The sequence below is a fragment of the Medicago sativa genome, chromosome 4 (genome assembly GCF_051527215.1).
Source record: "Medicago sativa cultivar Bolivia chromosome 4, Bolivia_mono, whole genome shotgun sequence".
NCBI classification, from domain to species: domain Eukaryota; kingdom Viridiplantae; phylum Streptophyta; class Magnoliopsida; order Fabales; family Fabaceae; genus Medicago; species Medicago sativa.
In genome coordinates, this window is record NC_140752.1 from 24,229,590 (window position 1) to 24,256,767 (window position 27,178).

The 27,178-nt window shown below is 31.0% G+C and overlaps 3 long non-coding RNA genes across 3 annotated transcripts; all 3 read left to right on the forward strand.

Moving 5' to 3' along the window:
* Positions 1-300: 300 nt before the first annotated feature.
* On the forward strand, positions 301-2,676 carry LOC146927156 (uncharacterized). Its single transcript, XR_015008175.1, has 3 exons — positions 301-419; positions 572-1,566; positions 2,278-2,676. It is a non-coding gene; the product is annotated as an uncharacterized LOC146927156 (long non-coding RNA).
* An 808-nt stretch (positions 2,677-3,484) lies between these two features.
* On the forward strand, positions 3,485-4,597 carry LOC146927157 (uncharacterized). Its single transcript, XR_015005599.1, has 2 exons — positions 3,485-4,318; positions 4,512-4,597. It is a non-coding gene; the product is annotated as an uncharacterized LOC146927157 (long non-coding RNA).
* Positions 4,598-25,463: 20,866 nt separating this feature from the next.
* Positions 25,464-26,158, forward strand: LOC146927158 (uncharacterized). Its single transcript, XR_015008176.1, has 2 exons — positions 25,464-25,574; positions 25,892-26,158. It is a non-coding gene; the product is annotated as an uncharacterized LOC146927158 (long non-coding RNA).
* The last annotated feature ends 1,020 nt before the right edge of the window (positions 26,159-27,178 follow it).

Consider the following 27,178-nt stretch of genomic DNA (forward strand, 5'->3'; position numbering starts at 1 on the left):
GCTCTTATTTTACTTGGATTTATATTAACTTTTTACTGATTTGATCAAATTTTGATGTCATAAACTGAGAAGAATGCTTCTGAGGAAGAAGGATCTAATAAGTTTAAGTCTGAATTTGATGTCTTAGACTGAGAAGAATGCTTCAGAGTTGAAGAAAATTATGGCTAATGAGAAAGTTTCTGAGATTGTTATGGCTGATCTGAACGGGCCAAGAGGTGTTGTAATTGAATTATTCAACGTTTTAGTTAGTAATGTCAATATGGATGTTTAATTTGACTTGGATATTTTTTGGGTTATTTCAGGATTTTGGCTAACAGACAATCTGCTGCGCGTTCCAATGAGCACAAGATGCGATACATTTCGGAGCTAGAACACAAGGTTCAGCCACTACACTTTCTGCACAATTTACTTTGTTGCAGGTGGGAACATTTATTTATGTTTGTGAAACCGTGTTTTAGTTTGGTAATTTGAGCTTAGTTTCTTTTTTTTACTAAGCCTTCAATTGATATTGTGGTGTGTTTTGTAAAATTGTGGTGGAAATCCACGCTGACGTGAAAGCTACTTATTGTAGGTTCTTTGTTTCCACAATGATAATGTTTTCGGACTACCCAAAATAGTAAGTTGAAGTTAACACAGATGCAGGATCAAACATGCGCTAATTTTATTCCTTTCATTTTAACCTACTTTTGTATTTAGATAACATGAGCAATGGAGTAAACTCAATATGGAGTGCAGAATTGATACTTGGTTTAACTTCAAGTAGTTTTTGTGAGTCCAGTTTGTGTGGTAATTTCATTTAAGTTTATGTGTTGTTCTGGTATGGTACTGAGTTGGTGAAATCATGTTGCTATACAATATATTTGGTTTTTTACACTACAGATTATGACACTAATTTCTTTATGGTGTTTATGATCCAATAATTTGAAGAATCTCATCTCATTGGAATTGATATATATGTCGCTGAAGCTAATGAGTTCTACCATTCTTTAACAATAAATTCAATATACAATAGATTTTATGAAATTGATCCTTATTGATTTAAAAAGAAAAGGAAATTTATTACTTTTTTTAGGTTTAACAAAGATGCTTATGAAATTTCTTCAATTTGTTTGTTCATTGATCTGTTTGTTTGCTTAGTTCAGGGTATGTTCACTCCTCCACCCATACAAACTCTATTATGATTTTCCATATCCTACTTCACATGCCTTCTTTCCTAGATCAATAGTAGTGTCATACAGTTCTATTCTATAGTTTGACATGAGCATCTTATATTATATATAACTGTTATTAACTTTCTGATAGAATGGTGTTTTGTGTTTAGAGTTGATGTTGTCCTTAGTATCAACACACTCAAACTTTAGTGATAAGAATGTGAGGAATGAGTAAAATGTAGCTACTGCTTAAATTTATGATAGATTAATGGAGATAAGTTAAGTAGGTTTTAACTACAGAATTGGTGCTAATCTTGCTTTTAGTGTACAAGATAAGTATGTACATTCTGCAGATAAGGATGAATCGAATAATGAGAAAGACTACTCATCTACAAGCAATTGTTGACATTAAAAGGTAAAACTGAACCTTATTTGTTACCTTAGTCCAATATTATTAATTGTAACCCGTCTCTTAATATTGATATTTATTCATTTATAGAATTTTTAACAAGAGTCATATGGCTTCATACCTAATAAGAAGAATGAATTTTTAAATTCTCACTTCATCGAAGATTTTGGTCATAAAAGACAAACACACTGCAATGAAGCCAAGTATTTTAGTTCTTAATCTTAGTGTATACAGACTTCATCACCGCATCATGTCATGTCTGATATGCATATATATTTTGATTACATGATCCTTTTTTCTTTAATGCTCTTCATGTCTAGCATGCATGAACTTTTATTCTTAAAATGTTCAATCACTAAAATGTTCCTACTTAAAATGGTCAATCACTAAAATGCATGAACCTTTTTTCCTTAATGCTCTTTATGTCTAGCCATTGTTATTTTCATATACAATTGCTCATGTTTGTAAGAAAGATACAAGTTATTTACTTACTGCCTCCTCTTGCTTTTGCGTTTAAAATTTTTTGTTCAGGTGATCATTGAATATTCCAACCACAATGTTAAAATAAAACATACTTATTCTAAATGTTGATTTACCCCAAAGTCAACAAATATCGGATAAAGTAAATGGTCGTTTCTATTGTCTAATCATTGATTTGTCGTGTCCATTTGTCATACAACTGATGGGATACATACTAATCTTTATTTGGAATTTCAGGACAACATAATGGACTGAAGTTGAACTATTTAACTCAAATTTTGATCCAAGTGAGCCATCCTTCTAAAATATCCTTATTATATAATGATTAGCTTGGTGGTGGGACTGCTTTTGGGCCTTCTGTGTAGCTGTTTAGATCTATTATGACAGCATTGTGCGGCTGTGATGTTTTGGTGCGGTTTTGGGTACTGCTAAGGTGTTCAGTTTTACTGATTTTCTGTCCTGCTTTTCCAGTTTTTAGGGGTTGTTGCAATTGTATGGTGCTGTTTTTTATATATGGCTCTGTCGACTAATTTAGGATATTTTAGAGATACACTCATCATTAATCACTAATTTAGTGACATATATTCTTTTTATGAAGGTTATGTATCTTATTGATATGTCACATGGTACTACAAACTTGATTATTGTCTTCCTCGACTTTTTTATGACACAGTTGAGTATCTCAACTTGAGATTATAGTTGCTTCCAAAAGTGAAGTATATATGTACAGAAGAGCAACATGTTTGAAGTTTTCTATCCATTATCTTTACATATCTACTTGCAAACAATCTACTTTGTTTTGGTACAAATTTAAAATTTTAATTGTCATAGCTCTTACATGTCCTCCACGATCTGATGATTGCATCAAAAAGTCAAAATATAGCTTATTTTAATTCAATTGGTGCTAATTAATGGTCAGTGGACAATTGAGGTGTGAATTCTACCAATAAGAAGATATGTAACTTAATGAGATTTATAGAGATGTTTTTCATAATTTATAATAAACAACGTTGAAAGCATATTAAATTTATAAGTTGTAATTGAGCTATTAAACTTTTGCTTTGACCTACTACATTTACAATTTATATGACCCGTGCGGCAGCACAGGTGGAAAGTCTAGGAAATATTATGTTACGTTACGGTACCAAGGACGATGTCATGGAAATATTATGTTATGGTACAGTATCAACGTCTATGCTTCTTAATATTGTGAAATACTATATGACAATCATGACATTCCTCTAAACTATTTTGTTACCTATTACCGTCAAATATTACCTTCGATATGACCCGTGCGTTAGCACGGGTCGATGGTCTAGTAATACTAAGGTTCACAATGCATGCTCAATGTGAAACCCTAAACCTAAACCTAATCCTGCCTTTTTTGAGAGGTTTAAAAAATCTTTCTGAAAAATGAAAAATGTCTCTGCAGGGAGTTGAACTCGCAACCCATAGCCTCCATCCAAGCACTTTAACCACTTTACCAGTAGCTGTTTTGGTGTTATAATATCGCTTCCACTAATACATTATGATTGAAATGAATGAATAGCATATCATGAACAAACCAACAATGAATTAATACAGCAGTTGATATCAACAATTAAAAAGAATACACAAGGTCAAGTAATACAAGACACAATTAACTTTTAATTTGACGTTATGCTTTTTGTTTCATTTTACGTTATACCTCCTTCACACATTCTTTACATGTTTATTATGGATTATGGATGGATGGATTCATTTCTATCACAACCTTTGAACTGCTTTTTTTTTTATTCCGTAACTCATTTTTTAATTATGACCATACACTCACTCATTATATATACAACCACTAATATGATCTCAATATTTTTAGTTTCTACATTGAAAACATTGTGTATAAATATGTGATTTTGTGCATCATATTTTGGATTTTGTTCATCATCACTTTCAAGTAACAATTGGATAGTTTATCTTCAATTTTGTATTGTTGTTTTTCCACTCACTTTTACTCTTCATCTTTTAATTATCAAAGTCTAAAACAAGAGTGTTCTATTTGTGGATTGGAGTTTGCAATAGGACAAGCTTTAGGTGGCTACATGAGGAGACATAGAGCTTCAAATATGAAAGGAAATAACAATATTCACAATTCTAATAATACTATGTGGTGGTAGTAGTCTTGATTCGCTGCAAAAGATGAAAGCTAGAAACCAGTGAGTTTTGGTGTTGGATTTGGATTTGAATCCATTTTTCAATATTTCTTGGTATTAATTATATGACGATTTATTCATTAGTGTAGGTACAATTTTTCTCTTATCTCTTGATTATTAACTGGTTTCTATGATATGATAATTGATAGGGAGTCAAGTTACTCTTAGATTGATCAAATAGTTAAGCTTCAAATGTTTATTAGTCTATTTTTCGAACTTTCTTTTATATATTTTTTTATTCCTTAATGTGTATGTGGATTTTTGATTTTTTTTGTGAATTAGGATAAATGATGCTTCTATTTTTTATTTTGTTGCATCATTGATGGTGAGGAAGAAGCTTATTAAAAATGGTTGTTTATTGTCACTTTCTCCATGAAACTATTGGATGATTCATCTTCAATTTGGTGTTATAGTTTTTCTTCTCTTTTTTACTCTTTATTTTTTGGCTATTAATTAATAAAAATTGGTAATATAAATAAGGGGTATATTTATAAATAATACTGTTTTTTTTATAAAGGTGAAGACAAGTGTCTACCATTTTTTCGTATAAAAATAATAATAAACATATTACTCCAAGTATAATGATAGAGATAAACATTGTGTATGTGTAATTAAGATAAAGATAGATAAAATTGAGATGAATAAAGAATAGTGCCTCTAAAAACAATATATAGAGAAGGTTAAAGGATATGATCCAAGTTACACATCTATCTCTCTATCTTCTATATATTTATATATCTTTGAATTTGTACATCTAAAAAAAATTTACACTATTAATTAATTAACAACTTGACTTTCCAATTATCTTTGAAGAATTAAATAATTAACTAGTATGGATACCCGTGCCAAGCACAGGCTAGAATTCAACCATACGTAAGTAAAAAAAATGTTGTATGTATCAAGTGTAAGTTACATTTCAACATTGAATAAAAGAGTGGAGGTTGGACGACATATAAGTTGGAAGACTCATATACTTAATACCTTAAATATTCGGTGAAAATGTAATATCATTCTCACTTGGATGATTGCTCTAGCTCCAATGGATCGATCCACACCACCGTGAGTTCCCCCGTAAATTCCAACGGTCGTAACAAAACTCGGTTCAACTTTGTAGCGGAAGCGCGAGTGGGAGAGTTGTTATTGTGTCAAATGTGAGTAAAAGTTCAACATTTGAATTCAAGAGTAGATATTAAGCAACATAATATATCTAATGTCTTAAGATTTAAGGTGAAGATGTGGTGTCAATATCACTTATGTGGTTTCTTTTAATCTAAAGTGATGATTAAACTAAATGTATGATCCCCGGTAGTAAGAAAATTATGAACTATTTTTTTTTAAGTTTTTAGATGTCATGTATTTCTTTAAACATTAATTTTAAATGAAACATGTATTAAATTTGTATGAATAAAAGCTCTCGCCAATTTGAGATTTTGAATGAGTCGCTTATACACATTACTCATTTATCTTTTAATAATAATACTTAATAAGAATGTAATTTCTTCAACAAATGAGTTCCACAAATAACTATATTGTTATATTCCAACAACGCTTATTTATTTTAAAATAATTTATTTAATTAGATCTGTATAAAAGTGAAGAGAGTCGTTTCATAAACATTATTCTCTATTAGGCCCACCACTGTTTATTATGGTGTTAACCCTATGGCTTTAAAGGTAAAGGGGTCCTAGTAATCTTAAATTAAGTCGGGAAGTTTGGCCATTAACTGTTCCACCTAGAATCAAACTCATGTGCTCCATAATAATTCGTCGTTGATGGAGCTAATTAACCACATGAACAAAATTTCTTGTTTTATTTATTTAATTTTTTAATTTAACATCGTGGTGATTTTGTTTGAATCTACAACAATTAATAATCAACATTTATTTATCCTCTAAAAAAATTAACATTTATTTATTCAATATTGGTATTAGCATCTTCTTTCTATTTTCATAAACTCCTAAAACATACAACACTCATGACATTCATATTTAAAAATGGTTTTTATAATATATCATTTCCATTATTTTTTTGGAGAGAATATCCTTTCCATTTATATAAATTAGAGCAATTAGAAAAATATACTCATGAGATATTTTGTATTTTTTCTCTCAAGTACTTCAGCGGTTAAATTCACACAATGAGGGGTATAAGTTTGAACATTGATACATGCATATCAATTTCAATGGAGCTTCCAACCGAGTTGCAATTATAGGATTGTAAAATTTATTTGAGCATTAATATGAATTATGAAATTAGAATTATTTGAAATATTTTTATTAAAAAAGCATTGATTGTAATGGGATTGAACTCAAGTGGTTAGTGAGTTCCAAATTAATCAGGAAACCCGAGTTTGATTTTTCAGTAGAACAATCTTTCGATCAAACTCCGGTATACAAAGAGTCCTTTACAACAAAAATATTTGTTTTCACAATGAAAAAAATTCCTATTTTGAGAGGTAAAAAATTAATTACTTCACAAATGTTTATAATTTAAATTTAATTTCAATTGAATACCGGTATTAATCATATTTATGTGGTTAAAGGTCACTGCATGAAATATATTAACAATATAAATATAAATTCCATATTAATAAAAAAATGGGAATACAATCTTGGTTTAATTTCAAAGTAACTTTTTAAAAATTAGCAACAAATTTGCTTAATTTTTTTTTTAGCAATTCTCATGGTCCAAGACAAAAAATTGTAAATTATAATAAGTGATGATGGTGGTATGAATAAGAAACTTCTATAATAAGCTGAAAAAATTTAATGTAGATAGTCTAATATTTAAGGCTTTAGTAAAAAAATTAAGGCATTTTTTTTACCAAAGTTTAAGGCATTGTTGTATACTTAGAAATATTTTATCACAAATAAATTTTAGCATATGTGGTCATATCAATGAACAAAGTTCATTTGATTAAATGTCATAATATTTTCAAATGAAATTCAAGATGATAAAAACAACAATTGGGACAAAGACTATCACTGAAATGAATAGAAAAGACCGTGTTGGCTCTTTTTTTGGATTCGATTTATGTCCCTAATTTTTTATCGGGTTAGATTTACATCCCCTACTTTTTTTTTCTCCATAAATTTTATTTTTATCTTAAAAAAACTTGTTAGTGTAGATCCTTAAAATGTCAATTATTTTATATTTTTAATTTGCAAAATATCTTTTTTTTAGGGAATTAGCAAAATGTCTTGAATAATATTTAAAATGAAAGACATAAGATTTTATTGATTATCATAGTTTAAAAGTTATATATTTAATTAAGAAAAAAGATATCGTATAAAACAAATGCTTTTTTAATGTCAAATGTTAGTAATTAGTTGTTAGATTTTTTTTCTTTCCCGAAACAAAATTAATTGTTTTCTTCTTCATCCAATTTTGTACCAAAAACCAATAACATCATGGAAAGACACATTTAAACGAAACCAATAAATACATTGAATTAGAAAATTGATATAACATTAAATGCTTGCATGATTTTGCATCTTTTGTTGAAAAATAAAAGAAAAAAATGTCATGTCCACATGCTATGTTACGGTTGAAAGTTGAGTGGAAAAACAAATATTTTGCTTGTTATACGAATTATATTTGTTGGAAAAAAAATTATATTTACCTTATTGTTAAAAAATTCGTGTATGATTGAAATCTTTCATGATTTTGTTAAATCTAATTGGTCAAAAATTAAGACAAAGGGTGCATGAATCCATTTGATTGGTTGAGAAATCAAACAATGATAATAATTTGATGGTTGTCATTGAAGCATTTTTTTTTTTTTTGAGGAGGCAAAGTGCCATTGAAAGATATTAATAAGAAATCAAAAATTCATTTAGTTTTGTTATTATAAGACTTTTGCAACTTTCCACTTATAAATAAGGTAATTAATAAAAATATTAATGCAGTTTTAAAGCATATGTGATTATTAATTTTAATAATAGAATGAATGATGGATACAAAAATATGACGTTACATAAAACATAATATTTTTTCATTTAAAAAACATAATAATTTAATAATCTTTAATTAGGATATTAATTTTAAAAATAGTATAAACTCATTTAAATATTTAATTAGGATGATGGAAATAAAATATAAATGATTGTAAGGTTTACTATTTTTTTTGAAAATGCACTTAAAATTTTAGGGTAGCACCTTGCTCCTTTTTAGTTAAAGAAAAAGGAACTTTTTGACTCAAAAAACAAAAATCAAAGGTGCCATAAAATCGATTTTCTATTATGTATTTCTTATCTTTTTCACTCCAAAGTTATCGATTCAATCAATTTTTTGAAAATAGGATGTATTTCTTCTTGTCTATTGACTGGTTTCCATCTCAAACATAAAGTAGCAAAAAAAAAAAAACAAAATAACATATAAAAGAGCAAGATATTAAAAGTAAAATAACAACATAAGAAACATAAGAAAAATTAAACAAAAAAGAATAGATAGATAGAAAAAATTGTGAGTATTGAGGGATTAAAATAAAACAAAAGTGGGATGAAAATGATTATATTTGAACGTGGTAATAGAAATCCTTCGTATATATATTCTAATTTATATGTGATGCATTTCTTCTTTTCTCTTGATTGGCGTCCACGTCCAAAATAAAGATCCGAACAAAAACAAAGAACATATAAACACCAAAAGAAAATTGAAAAGAGAATATGAATAAGAAACATCAACCAAAGAAATCACATAAAAAGGAACATAACAATAAGAAATGTTAAATAAACAATAAAAAATAAAAAAAATAAAACAAAAAGATAATGAGGTTGAAAGCCGTGATTTTTTATGGGAGGAAGAGGTAGATGAAAATAATAAAAAATCAAATTGTCTATATATAGGGGAAAAATCATATCATGATCAATTTTGATTGGTTGGTGAAAAATAAGTGAGTCATGATTCAATTTTGATTGGCTAATAGAAAATGAATGAGTCAAGATCCATTTTGATTGGTTGATGGAAAAACATTAAATGAAATGGGGTGTATGAAGATGCCACGTGTACTTTTGCTCAAAGATGTAAGCTTTTATATTATAATTATATAAAGATTAATTATCAAATTGAATAGTTTCCTCCACTATTGAAAAAAAAAGGAACTTCCCATTCTGCATGTCACACAAAATGAAAGGAGAAAACAAAGACTTACTTGACAGTTAGTACTATATACCTCAAAGAAAAATATGTATGCTACAATTATTAAATAATTAAATCCATATGTCCACATAAAATAAATAAAAAAACGTATACACTAATCAAATTGTCAGAAAATTTAGGAAAAGTCAGTCCTAACATGATAAGAAGATTAAAATGATTATGATATCCAAAAAAAGTTCCATTCATTAGATTGGAAACTCTAAAAATGAACGTTTTAATTTTTTCAATAAAATCTTGCCCCAACTTATCTTATATATGCATGATTGCCCAACTCTACTACCATGATCATTTATGCTTTTCTGCTTTGTTAAGGTGATGTGGTTCTCCTTTTACTTTCCTTTCCTTATTTTTTGTGTTTGGGTATACATTTTCGGTCCATAAATTGGTTTTTTTTTTTTAAGGAAGGTCCGTAAATTGGTTGATATGTTTTCTCAAAAATAAGTTCATATATCCCACACATATAGCATATAAGATTATACATAGAGAACACATTATTTTCTTAGACTAATACAATTTTATTTTCATATTTTATCCATAACAACAGAGAAAGGTGTGATCACTAAGATGTACTTTCAAGGTTTGATACTTACTATTAAAATTTGCTTTTAGGATTTAAACATATGCAATTTGTATGACCCGTGCGGCAGCACGGGTGCAAGGACTAGTTAGTAATAGCCTTTATTTAACAACATATTTTACTTTGATTAGATTTTAATGTGATCTACAATCATTTACATTTTCGTTTTCTGTTCAAACGGTGGACGAGGTTTGCTTTGTGACTACAAACGGTGGACGAGGTTTGCTTTGTGACTATATTAGTTTAAAAGGCTTGAGATGAAAGATAAGAAATTATTAACAAAAGCTTACACTAGTGATAGCTACAAAAGTTTAACTATTGATGGGTTAATTTTAGCTTTTTCAAACGGTATAATACTAAATCTCGCGACAATAAACAGAACAAAAATCTAGCAAATGACGTGTCACACACTTTTGTGTTTCTCTCCTATAAAATTAAAATCGCAAACAAACTTTCTCAAACTCTACCATGGCAAAAATACATGTTAGTTTTCAGGTTAATATCAAACAACCCATCAGCCTCATTATTTTCGTCTTATTCTTGTAGTTGTATTTTCCAAGCATGTGTTGACGATCTCGAATTAGGAATACAAGTTGAGAAACTCACTCTAATCATCGACGGAGACGAGGTTCTTAAAATTATAGACAACATCTTTTTTAAAATTCTTTGTGGTGGTATTGTATACAAGCCAGTAGTTCTCTCTTTTTTACTTATTAGCAAGTTTAACATTAAAGAAGGTGGCGATGGAGTTGTACACGAACCACTATGATTTTCATATACAAACATGATATATCTTCTTCACTCAATTGTAAATTGTACACAAAGCTAATTTTCCTTAGGATTTTGAAACGGAACTCCTTGTGTTGTTATAAAACGCAGTTGTGATGCCTTCGTGAAATTATGGTTTGCGACAAATATCAATGCTCTTTTCGAAAGACCTTTGAGACGACAATAAGGGGAGACTTTTTGAAGAGTATTATTGACTTTAAGGATAAAAAGAGTATATTTAAAGAGGTTAATAACTTCTTAATTAAAATCAGTCATAGCAAAAAAAGAAGAATTCAAAGAGGCAGAAGATTTAATTGGGTCGGTCCTAATTGAGCTTAATCCAAAAAAAGAAGAATTCAAAGAGGCATATGATTTTATTAAAATCAGTCATAGCAAACACAATGCTTGTACCACTCTCATTTCTGCTTTCTGATTATTTTGAATAGTATAAAACAAAACCGAAATCATCTTCATCTATTTTCATCACTGTTGATGGTGTCTCTCACTAAATTGAATGTGAGAGAAAACATCAATAATGAAGCAAATGATAGAGATGATTTCGATTATGTTTTGTATGTGTATGTGAACCTTACCCAACAAGTTTTTGTTGTGTTTTTTGTACTCTTTCTACTTCCTTTTCACTAAATAAAATTTGGTAGTCACAAAAGTAGTTATTGTTTTAACGGAAACAATTCAAAAAAATTATAATGCTTTAAATCTAAAGTTTCTCAAATTCAACAAGTAGCACATTAAAAAAGATATGAATGTCAAGAAAAAAAATAACAAATTACCATCTCGGGCTTAGGCTTAAGCTCAACTAGGACCGACCCAATTAAACCGGAGGCCCCGATCAAATAATAAAAACAGACTCCCAATAAAAACAACACAATTTTTTTAAAAAGAAACACCAGATATTTAAAAGGAGAAACACAATAGAGAAGTTAAGTCAATAACTAAAGGTCATTTAATTCAATTGTGAAATAAAAGCACATAAGCATCACAAGCTAGTTTGCCCATCTACTCTTTATTCTTGAAGAATTCTTGATGTTATTTTTCTAAAGATATAGCATTGCTCTTTTAAAATAAGGGAAATGTTAACGAGAAAACTCTGGATCTTTTAACAAAGACCGAGAGAAAAAAAAAATCTAAGAGAAAGCAAGTGGTGTGGTGTATTAAGAGGAGAAAGTTTATTTTGCTATTCTTCTTCTCCTCTACCCTGTTTTTATACTAGTAGATATGTAGGTTGAACAAAACTTTTTAATGATGAAAATGCCAAAATTAAATGTGTATCGTGTGTTTATTTGGTAGCGAACATAACACATGTGATAGACAATGGACACGATTTTTTTGTTGTTGCGTGATATGAGTGAAACATAGTTTAAAGTAGGATGTACCTGTTCAAGTTCAAAAGAAGGACAAATGAGATGAGAATGAGTTTTGGTAGTCAAAGGGTTATGGTGATAGCTCAATTGCACAATGAACATGTGCCAATCGAATGACATACAAAAATTATATTTGGGACCAAATTAACTACTCCCTATGTCACTAATGATAAATGCTATTTTAACAAACAAGAGAGAATTCATTCTCCCAAAAACCTAGAGAGAGAAAGTGAAAGGAGAAATGAATATTTTGGGTCCAAACATACTTAAATACTCCTTGTGTGCAAATACCCAGAATACCCTTAGTCTTAATCGCGTCTAGCTTGACACTGATACATAAGTTCATGCTTGAATGATACTGCATACTATTATTGTCCCTCGTACTTAACATTCTTAATCATATTCGCTTTCCATGAATATCAGTCCTCTGATATGTTTAACAGATAAAATTTCCATTAGCTGACGAGCGGGATATTACATTCTACCCCCCTTAAAAAATTTCGTCCTCGAAATTTAGAAATCACTTAACATTTACCCAGTTCAAAACATAACATCTCGATGTAATCCTCATATTATCGAAATTTATTCCCCCATAGTCTTGGCTTAACTTAAAACATCATGATCATAACTTATCCTTGTTACATGTGGACTAGTGATTCTCAGGTCCGTATCTTGCCTGCTTAGCATAAACCATTCATATAAATAGCCCATCATTAACTGATACACTCAGGATTTGCCTTTTAACTGGGGTTCTACCCGGATTCCAGGTTTGCTCTGCAGTGCTCGATAACATCTAAATCATCTTATCATGCATATACATAGTTCATACATATTTTCCTTATTGTACCTTAAGACACATGCCTCTTCATTACATTACTTATCTTAACGATTCTACAATTCTCGTATCTCTTTTCAGAGTCTTAAGAAATCTTTCAATCTCATTACCATTCTCATTGCACCCGAATTCATGAACAACTCACATATCTTGTCGTGGAGAAGTGAAATTCAATACGCTGATACATATGACATCTATCAACCAGTCTTGTAGTTCACGTGCCCTTAAAATTTCCGACTTAGGTCACTTGCATTAGAATACTCTTAGCATAAACTTGTACGTCTCACATGACCTTTCTAAAAACTTTGTTGTTTACTTCGTCAAACCTCTCTTTCCATAGCATTCGCATACTTTCAAGCGTCGTTTCTTGTTAACTAACAATGATACTTGTTCTGACATGTTGTTTCAAAATCTTTATAAACATTGCTATATGCATAACTTTAAAAAAAAACTTCGTTTCCAAGTCCCTCAATACCCATCCTAACTTTAGGAGTTTTAAAATCATGGTTCAAAATTATCATAGCAAGTATCGCGATCACTTAACAAGTTTGACATAAGAGGGTATGTGCTTCTTCGTGCATAACTCAAGGATCATGTCTCCTTTCAAGATAAAATTCTTGAACTTCAAAGTAACTTCTTTCCTATCCCTTTTTTTTTAACTTACATGCATATCCCAGGTACACATTTCTGCATAACATAATTCATATAGGATCCTTATCTCACATTACGACATTTCATTTCCTCGTTCCAAGAACAATAAACTTGAATCTTCGAAACATCATATTCGGGTAACGCTCAATTGTTGTTACCTTCTCCCGTATGGCACTTCCCTTCGAACACCGGTTATCACGCTTGATAATTCCATCATTACTTTGAGTCACAAGAAGGAATTTCTTTTTACCATAGTACTTACTCTTCATTTGTTGTGACTCCAACCTTTCCTATCTACTTAGGTGAAAACACATCTATTATACCTTTACCATATTCATCACTGACCGCATAAGTCTCATTACTTACTTCACATTTCAAGAACTTCTCGCCAGTCCCATAATGCTCCTCACGAGGAGTTGTACTATCAACATCCACATTCCACGGTTACTGTTAACAACTTTATTGATTAACTACCGTTGCGTCACTCTGATTCCCACCGGTTGACTTTAACCAATACTCTAATCTATAGAGACGAGTGAAACTTCACATTCTTTTTTCCTATATGAGCATCATCTTCTTGAACTCTTGTCAAGACCTTTCATGTGGCAATCAATGCCAAAAACTTAGCACTTCTCATTACCTTGTAAGATTAAACCTCACAATAGACTTGTCGCATTTCCCTATTACTTTACTTGGGGATAGACCTTACATTCTCGCTGGTTGGGTTTACCTCGTGACATAAACTTATCATACTTAAACTTGTTTCCGAGTACATCTCGTATTCCCATAGTAGCTTCATCGTATATTCATACTTGCTTTTCCTGAACATCCAGCATTGCATCTTCGTATCCTCGCATATTATGTTCTGCGTAATCATACTATTGCTTGCTCGTTAATTTCTTTCTTTAAGAAAACTTTACAAGTTAGCACACGGGTTATTGGCGTTAACAATCCCTCTTTATATATAAAAACATAGTAACTCTGGACCTTAACCGTTACTCTAAAATCACGGAATGAGTTGACAACTCAATTGTGCCATCAAATTTTTAGTTCCAATGAGTTTAGTCCACTCTACGTGAGTCGTAACAGACCGGTACCTGAAAAAAAATTAAATTCTAGAACGCTATCTCCAATCACCCATATGCTGTATTTATTTTCAAAATTTGGCAAACTTAAAAATTCATCATTACAACAAGCCTTAGCGAGTCAATTAAGCAAAACATAGATTCGTGGGATACTCATTGCTTCACTAAAATCCGGATATCTTGTGACTTCACATAATTCTTTACCACTTTATCCATTCCACAAGCCGGAACCTTAAAACTCTTGACCCAAGTTCTTCTTTAGCTCTTGCCAAGTTAATTTCTAATGTTACCTTAAACCGGATTGACTCTGTTAATATTTTCCCATGCATTTTCTTCTTTAGAAATCATAGGATGTAATGTGCATTCGATACTTGATGTTATAGAGAGTGTTTGTTACATAAAAGATTGTGAAAACAACCCCCCAATAGCTACTACTGACCCTAGAGACGAAATGAAAGTTTTTGGAAAAACTGAAAATTTCGCTCCAGGTTCGCTATCAGCGAAATCCTCTGGAGTAATTTCGCTCATAGCGAAAATTTTGCTATTGGCGAGTTTCTTCAGTTCAGCTTTTCCTGGATATACATTTTTCATAAAAATCTTGTTCTTTGAATGACCCAATGCACACCATTCATCCAAAAACATCATAAAATAATTCTTAACATTCGCATAGCAAGTACTAACATCAATCAATACAATTTACGTCACATTGAAATTAATATTTTAACCGTTAACACACTTAACATAAAACTTTACTTCGTCCACTACCACGACTTAACTTGCTTCTCTGCCGGTCCACTTAACATTCCAATGATATAACCTTATCCACTCTGGACATTCAAATCTTTAGCTTTCTTCACATGTCACTATCAAAACATTTCATCTTACTCTTAACATAACCTTATGTTCCCGGAGGAATTAAACTTCATCTGCTTAGCTCACCAGCCACCTTCTGGCACGATTAACTTCTTACCATTACATACTCCGAGTTCACACTTCTCATCTTGACTTCATCACATACTTCGTTCCTCCTGAGTCCTATTCAGCTCTCAGGCATCCGTTCTAATCATCGAATGCTAAATTGAGTTGATCATGCTCAATTAACAACAACAATCAGAACATTTACCCGAAACACAATGGTCCCACTACCTTAGTTGTAATTTAATGACCCATGGCACGATCTGAATCGACCTGCTCTGATACCAAATGTAACACCCATACTAAACGTACCTAGGAAGTTTAGCATGCGCGTTATCTTTAGTACTGGATACATAAAAATTTACAACATAAAAATACATACGAATGAATATTCATACAACAAATTGCGTTCGTACATACAACAACGTAAACAACTCATCCATACATATAAAATTACATCCTTGATATCCATGACATCCTGCAGCGACACAAACGCACACTTGTTGAAACATCCATCAGGCTTCAAGCTTGCATATCTACCTGCTTATCTGAAACAAATAAGGATTGGGATGAGACATAATGTCTCAGTGAGTTCCACCTAATCCTAGGCTATATGCAACCACGGGGGAAACCTACGGTCACCATGTGTCTACAATACAACCTGGCGGTTGATTATACTTGTGTGGGGACTTGCTTTCCTAGACGGTAGTGCATGTTAGACCCGTCATAGGTTCATCTTAATTGTTATAGGTCTTACTATCATCTTACGTGTCATGACGGTAAAGGGATCCTAGTACCACTCTCTCAAGATGCGACATACACATCAAGACCTAACATAACATATTCATGACACGGTCCTAAACCGGACGATTAGGGAAACCTAAGGTCGTCATCGATAATCATTCATAACATGCTCTAATGCACAACTCGTTCTTAGCTAACATCATAACATAAACATATAGTATCATTCGTAGACATGATCATTCATACATTCATTATAATAGCGTTGAACAAACATTCATATCTTGATTCATTTTATGGAGAGCCCCGAGGTGGAGTAGCCCCAAGTACAATCCCATACCTCCCTCAGTGATGTGCGGGTCCCTTACGGTTTAACCGGTTTAACCATTCCCCTTGGGGAACCTTTTGCATCTTTCCTTGGAAGGAATACAAAAGACACGACACCTACACTCAGTGACATGCGGGCCCCCCTTACGGAGCTTATCCTGTTTCTCATGCCACCTAATTCATTCATTAAGTCTTAGTCTTAACATTCATGAAAGGTTTCTAACCTACACATGCATACTCGTTTACCTCGGATCCGGTGTCGAACCGATTAGTGGTAAACTACCTTCATTGATACCTAATCCTAGGTGAAGAGATTGCTATCAATTCATGGCTTATCGTGCGTACATACTCTTACTTAATCATATGCGAAGGAAATACACTTCACGTCTTACTTTCATAGGCATTCATATTCCTAAACTTGCCATACTTAGGGATTCATGCTATCTTTCTAGTTCTCGACAACTAAGTCGAGACTCTACATTCATTCCCTTTCTTAATTCATCATTTAATCGATTATCTCGGCTTAATCTCTCCTATGCCATTCTTGACGTACATGCTAAAATTACCACGATTCTTGATTCAAAGATTATTTGATGTTATGCGCATTGCCTAGATGTTGTTTTGGGGTTACAAAATTATAAAACAATGAAAGAAAAGCTTCGGAATGCACCACCGAGCCCACAAGGAGCCAACAAGCCAAAAGCATGTTGGCTGGTCCAGAGGAAGTCGCTATTAGCGACCCTGGAGCGTGCCTCTGTCTGAAGATATTCTCTATTAGCGAAATATTTCGCTAATAGCGAGTTTCTTCGGGTCTGTGGTGTAAAATTTGCAATTTTGACCCAAAACTCGTCTAATTTGATCCTGCAATGCACTATGAACATCCTGCAACTTATATATCATTATAAAACATCTTTCATGGAAATTTTAACATAAACAAAGCAAGATCAAAGGCAAAGGTACAAAATAACTTTTTTCTTAATCTTAACAAAACTCATGCTTTTCTTGCAAATTAAGCACATATTCCCAAAGGTGGGTTATATCTAAGAACTCACTTGGTGTTTGTAGCATCATCAAGCCTCAACATCATCCTTTCTCCAACCAAACCCTAACTTGGCCCTCTTGCTTGCATAGCTCAAATCATTCCAATCTTGTGGTTTTCTTGCAATCTAAGGCACCATAATCCATGTTTGTTCAACAATTGCATAAAACTTGGAAGCTTGAGGGAAGAAGATTGAGGAATGGGGGCGCCACCTAGAGAGAAGGAGGAGAGAATTCATTCTCCCAAAAACCTAGAGAGAGAAAGTGAAAGGAGAAATGAATATTTTGGGTCCAAACATACTTAAATACTCCTTGCGTGCGAATACCCAGAATACCCTTAGTCTTAATCGCGTCTAGCTTGACACTGATACATAAGTCCATGCTTGACTGATATTGCATACTATTATTGTCCCTCGTACTTAACATTCTTCATCATATTCGCTTTCCATGAATATCAGTCCTCCGATACGTTTAACAGATAAAATTTTCATTAGCTGACGAGCGGGATATTACACAAACCCACCTCAGTTAAACTATAAGCGACTTCGTTGACATGTCTCCGAATAAACCTAACATCAGAGGTTGATAAATCAGAAGATAACATGGTTTACAATCATTTATCACTGCCCTGTAATTAGAAACGTCAGTTCTACTACCATAATGACTACCCATAGTTTTGGAATCAAAGCTCAAAATCCACAATACTTAACCACATATCACACACCCAATGAAGTGCTTATAATAAGCCTAAAGCCTCCCAAGTCCACGTCAAAATATAAAAAATTAATACTAAATACAATTATACACCAATATCTATCTAGTAACAATTATAAAAAAAATGTAAAAACTAACTATACTATATCAACTTTTCTTATTATACGGAAATAGGTACAGTCATTTACATAAATTTGTATATACTTTTTGTTTTGGTTTTTTTACTGGTGGAGATCTTGGTAAACAACCTGATAGTAATAGCCGTGGCAGGTATCCCTTCACAAATTGCCTTTGGCGGTTGTTGAAAAATCAGCCACGTCGCCATGGCCGTCAATACTGCTTTATGTACACAATTATTGGTAATGATAGGAACATTGGATCATTATAGTCTCCTAACTTCTTCAGTAGTTTGTTCTCCATGTGTTGGCTTCTAGAATTTGCCACCTATGAGTTAATTTTCAATAACAGTTCATACAAAATTTTCTATTTGGTCATTCTATGATTGAAGATGGCCAAGATCCTAAAAAATAATATATAAATTTTTTGATTGCAGAGTTTTCAACATAGAATTCTTATTATACTCTAAAAAAGGCAAATGAAATTGTAAATATTTTACGTATACTGCACTTGTATTCTTGCATTAGTTTAGTAATAAAAAATATTGTGTTCTTTTGCAGTGCATCAGTTACTTGGGTTAAAAGGGTCTACCTTCCAGAGTCTATATCATTTTACTGTTGGAGCTCCCGTCTTGGACAAGCGTATAATGAGTTTACCAGCCTATCCAGGGCCCGATGTCGATGCTTAATGTCGCATAATGACAGCACATTGCCATTCGAAGTTAGGGAGACTTGCATAACCAATCGTCTGTCAAGTGATCTCTCTTCAAGAACCCTTTTATATTGTTATCATTATAACACCTTTGTATACGTGAGTCCTCTGGTTATTAAATTTTGTGCACACACACATACATACATTTGATAGCTTTTATGGCGAGTTTAGTAATAAATTTGGATTGGTTAGGCATAGTTAAAGGAATAGCATATACGATGATGTATACATGGAAAATCATACTTCTGTATAGTTTGAGATTAGTTGTATTAGTTGGATTTCTCAGCATAAATAATCACTAGTTTTTTTCTTTCCATCTTATATTTTTCTCTTTTCTACCATATTTCTCAGCATTTATCTTAAGAGTTTTCTTCTTTTCTATTACGCATTTGTATAAATTTTCTTCTAATTGTATCTCTCTTCATATCATTATCTCATTTCTTTTCTAAGAATGTCGGCTTCCTTTCCATGATGACAATCTTGGTTTTCTTCATAGACTATCAGAAGTTTATTATCAGACACTTTTTTCACACATATTTTCTTAACCAATATGTTTTCTTTCCTGCTGAAATGGTTATATTTTAGAATTCATTGAAGAATACTCTTAAGCTTGGGAAAATTATAGATCCAAAGAGTTTAATGAGTCACCAAAGTGTTGTTAAGAAAAGTACTGCAACTTACTAATTTTCGCTGTTATATCCTAAAGTCATGGCTCTCTCCCTCCCCCTACTGCTCCAGATTCCAGTCACTGCTTAGGATTTAAGGATTGTTTATATGATCTTGTTGATAGGTTATATATTTCACGTATTGATTATAAATTTTTTATTGCTTTAATGTTAAAGTTGTCTGGTTTTGGGCTTTGATCTGGTAGTTAGGTGGGTCAAGTTTTTGGTAATCAATCTTTGGAGTCATGTATTATTTTCTGTTATGTAGTTATTTAAGATAAGATATATTTGTGTTTTATTTTAAAGGATGGTAGCTTAAACATAGAAGAAATGTTTCTAAATTAATTTTTTTTATACTTTATTTGGTTTGTGTATCGTTTGTAGAAATTTGGTTAAATGGTTTTGAATAGTCACTACTTATGTGTTGATTTTTTTTGCTTAAATTTGGTATCCGATTCAAGAATTGACTAATCCGAGGGAACCAATCCCATAGCCCACTTGCGGGGGACTACTATATGTTGAATAATTAATTGATTGTAGGTTTCCTTTAGAGACGTATATGGTTCAAGATAATACATGGAATTGCAACTAGTGAATGCTGTAAGATAATATTCCAAAGCCTTTCTGGACCTATATGCTATATTACAACATGAGGTGATAATACTCCTTTATATTAGGTGAATCAATTTTGGTTTTGATGCTCTCATAAGACTACGAGTCGTCATTTTATTGTGTACCTGAGTTTACAACGGAGCTAGAATATCAAAATACTTAAAAGCAACCAATTTTGCACTTTTTAGATCCTAGTTACTTTCCTATATCTTATTAATGATCATGCTTTTTAGGAGATGGTAATGTGAAGAACATATTTAATAGAGAAGCCTAATACAAACTTTGTCCCAATACATATTTATTGTAAGCATCAAAACAAATCAAACGCCTGAATGACTCGTGAGACTATATCTTATCTGTGATGTTTTCATCTGTGGTAATAGATTCAACTTTCCCAGCAAAACCAAGTAAAAATCACAAATTTCTAAACAGTAAAAGCACCAAAAGAACCATTAATTACCATAAATTACTAGCATATCCAACTAAAATAGAAAAAGAAAAATGGAAAAATATAACATAATTTGATTAATAGAGAAACGTGGAAGATACTATTAGGAGGTTATCAAATGAGAAAAAAGAGAAAAACAATTTCATTCCTAAAAAAAAAAACTGAGGAAAGGGCACACACATGCAACTTAGGACGCACACTTTTGTGTCAAAGATAATTAACGTCAAAATACACAATGGACTCAGAGGAAATTGGACTAGGTTTGCTTTCTCAACTTAGAAGAGTGTTGATCACGTTGATCAGATACGCCACGACCCACTTCCAGACAATTCATGTGAAAATCTCAGTCTTAAAAAAGTCACTCGTTGTATCTAGTTTAAAAGCTTTAATGATTAAAAGTACTCTCAAACTTCGTGAAAATCTATGTTTACGGATATGACAATAAAAGAGTTTGTTCCAAGAGACTGTTGTTCAAGTGCAGATAGTAACATGGTTAATAAAAAAATTGAATCTATTTTATTGCATACTTTATTAGACCATTTCCGCACATTTCATAATTTCTGCCCTCACACCAAGTCGTAACAACATAAATTATGAAGTGTGTATAAAAGAAATTCACTTTATTATTAGTCATGTCATTAGATGCACTTGTTCCTTCAAAAATCACATATGCAAACATAAATATCCACAAAATTTGAAAGCTATTTAACCATCAAACCGAATATAACGTATTTTAAATTAACACAACGCTTTTATAATACTAAGCTTTTCTGATAAATTTAGTGCAAGCAAAACATAACGTACTTGACCTGGTTGATCAGCATCTTAAACAAATTTTTTAAGTCAAAAAAGTTCATCTAATTCAAATTCTTCTATAAAGTCACTGTATTTCATTGTTAGTTAACGACAAAGATGTTTCACCAAAGAAATCTTCCTCCATTCAATTGACAATGACCATCTGTAACACACATCTTTGACACGGCTAGGATCTTCATGGAGCATATTAATGTCATAACTCTCTTTCTCTTGAAGAATAAGCTCTTGAAAATCTTTAGCTAACTTCTTGAAATGAGGTCAGTAAAATAGCCAATAACAAGTTAACATACTAAGAAATCGAACATAAGACTTAAAATACACAAATAGAACACGGGTTGGTTGTCTCTGTAATTCTTGATAAAGGAAGATTTAATATATTTTTATGTACACATACTAAATTAGCATAGCAAGAATGATTTTATGTGCTCTTCTATGTAAGAACTTGTTAAAGTCGTAAACCTTTCTTGCCCAACGACATAGTTCCAATGTAATTTTATAAGTTAATGCATTAGGTAAATTAAATTAGTCATTATGGCCAATTGTTAAGTGGTTCAACATAAACACTTAATGTGCCACTTAATTTCATGAAGGAGGTGAAGCACAAGATTTGGCTATAATATCTATGCATGTAACCTAAATTGTAAGTTTTAATCTCTTCGCATCTACAATGATCGTTTTGATATTAGAATCAACAGCTACGAATGATAGAAACTACATTAAATCATTAGATCATATGAAGATTCAAATCAAGGAAAAGCAACAAAGCTAAGGAAGGAGAGAATAATTGTAATAGTTTGTTAATTTCAATCTATAGAGACCCAAATAAAAAAAGAAACACAATAGAGTTTTTAAGCACATAGTCTCAAGGATGTTTAGTTTTTTAAAAGCAATTGCTTATGGAGCATATCAACATTGAACAATGATATGAAGGAAACTTAAAAGTTATTAAAAATTAAAAAATCCAAGATGCATAAAGAAAGTGGTGAAATTTTTTTCATTGATGTGGTGGTGTGTTGAGAGGAAAAATTGTTTTTTGCTACTCTTCTTCTCCTCTACCTTGTTTTTATACTAGTAGATATCAAGGGAGAGTCATGCTTCTTCACATGTTAGTAAAGGAAAAACAAAGTAGTTTAAAAACCAGAACAGAACACATGTGAATACACATGTGATAGCTCCATTGCACAATGAACATGTGCAAATCGAAAGACAGATATATAATATATTTGGACCAAATTATAACTACTCCCTATATCACTGATGATAAATACTATTTTAACAAACAAGTTTTAATTGAACTTCCTATCAAGAAAAAAAAAAGTTTTAATTGAACATATGCTCCATCGGCAAATAGTTATCTCTTTACAATAGTTAGGGTGATATTTACTCCAAAAGTACCAAACACTGCCGTTTGTAGGGCGAAAAATATAAGTTTGAACCAAGGGTGAAACAAATGCGATATTTGAAAATTAAAAAAATTCAATTTTAAAAAATAGACTATTTTCAACAGTTTGATAAAATATGAAAACTAATTTTGTAATTAATCCTCAAGAATAAAATATCAAAATATCAGTCATCTTATTAGTTGTATTTATTGTTTTCTTCTTAACCTAATCCCAATCAATACCACTAATTTGTCGTTCTTTTTAAAAGAAGAAATTGATTGCATTTCATTAAAAATAATAGTAGAGATACAAGATTGAATCTTAATATGAATGTAGAAACTAGCATGACACCGAGTCATCCTAGCTAAACTATGAGTGACTTTGTTGGGCTTGCCTCCGAATAAACCTAACATCAAAGTTTGCGAAATCAGAAGCTAACATGCATCTACAATCATTGATCACTGTCATTGTAGTTAGAAACGCAACTTTTGCCACCATAAAAACTATCTACCGCAGTTTTAGAATCGAGTTCAAAATCCACAATACTCAACAGCAGATCACACACCCAATGAAGTGTTGATAATTTCAGGGCCGGCCCTAGGGCATAGGCCGGGAGTGTGACGGCCTAGGGCCCATGCCTGTAGGGGGTCCAAAAATTTTTTAAAGGTGGGAGGTGTATATAGACATATTTGGCTTTGGGGAGTATATATAGCAAAATTCTCTGAAAAGGCCCTAAACATTAACATGATGAAGGGCTGAACTGAAATTTGTTAATGTTTTTGGCCCTTTTGGTGCGATTTCCTATATATACCCAATGTAGCACAAAAATTTCTATATACATTCTCCTATAAAAAAAATTTGGTTGTTCTTAATAATATGCTCAAAAATTTATTAATCGAAGAAATTGATGATATTTTTTGGGTAGATGCTATATTTTATTGGATGTACGAACTTGTATTAGAGATGTATTCATTCGAAACGAAATTATGTTGTAAATTTTAATGTATCCAATACTTTATGTTTAATACCCTTCTAAATATTCTAGATAGTTTAGTATGAGTGTTACACAGAGTAACCCAATTTCTCCAATCACCGCCAGATGTTGTGGAAGAGGTTTTCACATCCAAGGATTCATCACTTTCGCTGCCAACATTGCAAGAGTGTGCTACTTGTTTCTTTTTATGCTTCTTGAGCATTCAGATCAAAGCTTGGCAATCTTTGAGCGGCTTACGTGAAACACATCGCATACTAACAAGAGAAGGACTATGAATAAGAGAATTAGATTTATAAAATTGAAATATCATTCTTTATAAAATTAAGCGCATTAGAAAATCATATTAGTACTCGTCTTTCTGCTAATCTATACTATATAATAAGAAAATAAAATGTTTTGTCTCTTTCGGGATGACTTTTTCTGTTTCCAATATTACCCTCAACTTTCAATACAAATAGCGCATATAACAAATTAATAAAAGTATATTCAAATATTAAAATAAAAGTGTAACAAACACGATATGAATATATATATATATATATATATATATATATATATATATGTCCAATTTTTTTTCCTTTGTACTACAAAAAGTGTAACAAACTAGTCTATAATTATTTTTTTCATTATCTCTTTGTACTTTTAGACAGCGTTTTATGTAATAAAGATTGTTGTTGGTGTCATTAAAAAAATAAGAATTTAGATTATATATATTTTTTTTTGTAATATTGTTGGTGTCATTAAAATTGATAATCATGATTAGTTTGATTTATTATAATTTGAAAGTAACAAACTTTTATATTTTTAATTTTAATCAAAATCAAAATTGCATAAAAAAACACCGTGAAATGGTGTCTTTTCGCAATTTCATATTGTTATTGTCTCTTACTATTTTATAAATCATACATTTAATTTTAATAAATTTGAATAATTGCAAAAATTGTAAAATGTAATTTTATGCCATTAAACAGAAATATACACCTTTTCCCACTCTGACTTTTTGAATCTGACCAATTATTAATGTTTTCATATGATAATAATAGTGAAATCTATATATATATATATATATATATATATATATATATATATATATATATATATATATATATATATTGAATACAAAAATGTTCATATATATAATTAACAGTCAAATGAGATTTAATTGTAACCAAAAAAAAAAAGTCAAAAGAGATTTAAGGATATTTAATAAAGTCAAAATTTGTGTAGAAAAAATATTAAAAATAAGATTTTTTTATAATACATTTTCAATGTCTATATAATAGAAGTGATGTTAGTGTTAGATATTACAAGAAATAAAATACAAGGTGATATCGTACAAAATGGCCTCTTACACAAATCAATCTTATCTATTTGGTATTTTCTGCATTTTTTTAATCATCAGTTCAGGTAATGAAAAAATTTAGTTTTAACTTTTGAACTTCATTTTTTATATAAAATTTACTTCTGAAATTGAAAATTATTATTGAATGTTATATTGTGTTGTTAAATCGGCATGACTCAAACACTCAAATGAAGTTGTATTTTTTGTATGAATGTTTTCAAAATTCAATAATAATTCTTTTATGTGAATTATTATTTAAAAAAAAAAGTTTTTATGTGAATCATCGGAAGTTGTTTAGTCAATGCATGAGCACAAATAATATTGGATAGAAATTATATTTTGAAAATGTAGAATATCTAATTTTGACTTTGAATTTATTTAGGATTGGCTGCTAGTGTGATGAATCCAACCTTTTGTACCAAACCTTGCACGAGCCTTTGCTATGAAAGTTGCGTTGCTAGGGGATTTCCAAGAGGTGGACACTGCGTGAGTGTTCAACTTCCGAAGGGGATTTGTTGTTGTTCTAGCTAATGAGTTCTATTGTATCATGCAACCAAAATAAATAAAAGTTCTCTTGAACTTAGCTTTGGAACTTACAATTTGTAAGAATTTTCTATAAATCTATAATAACAATGAACAAGATTATCAACGAGTGTAATTCAAAATAAGATAAAGTTTATATAATTTTCATTATCTTTTTTACGGTTCATTGTAAAAATATTTCAATGATTTCGATGTTAAAGTTCAATCATATGTACTACTTAAAACAATTTTTTTCCCACAAGAAAATTACCACATTCCAACAAAACTTTTAGATATATGTAGTTGTACTAAACAAAATTTTGAGTAATTTTGATTAATTATTTGAATGGACCAATTAGATTGCTTGATTGTCTAATTACACTACATCTAAACTATTAAAAAAAACATTAATAAATAGGACTTTTCTAACGAGCAAAACATTCAATGTGTTTCCTCTCAACTTTCAACCACATCAAAGCTTGATAACATGGCACTTCTCCCTTGCTCCATATTTTTTCTTTCCAAAATATGAACTATAGAATGTTGACCATACCATATTTAATTGATTAAATAAATTATTATAGAATCAAAGAGCAATGGCATTGATCTTAACTGGTTATCTGGCATGTTGATATGAATTATTTTCTGTGCAATGAAAGACAAACATAAAAAAATAACTATAACATATCTAAGAAAAGCCTATAAATATTAAAAAAAATTGAGAAGTAAAAGATTAGCATATCAAAGATAGTGATGATGAAAAGACAGAAAATAATAAAACCAAATCAAGGATAATGAAAACATGGTGAAAAAAGAGTTTTTTTTTTTTTTAGAAAAAAAAAGAGTCGTTGTTACGTGGTTGGTAATTTAAAAAATGAACGGAAAGATATAAACTTTGTGGTCAACCTCATAGTTTAGATGGAAATTAATTAGTGGCGGAAATTTCCATTCTACTTGGAAGTACCTGATCAAAAGGTGATTGCCGGTGCCTTAAATGCGGTGGTTTGAGTGGTGGTAGAATGTGTCAACAGTGCCTCTTGGAGCATACGATTCCCCTTATATGCTAATGCAACAACTTACATATCTCAAAAGCATATGTAAACAATTCATCTCATGCATAAAAGCATAAATTCATCAAGCATTTCAA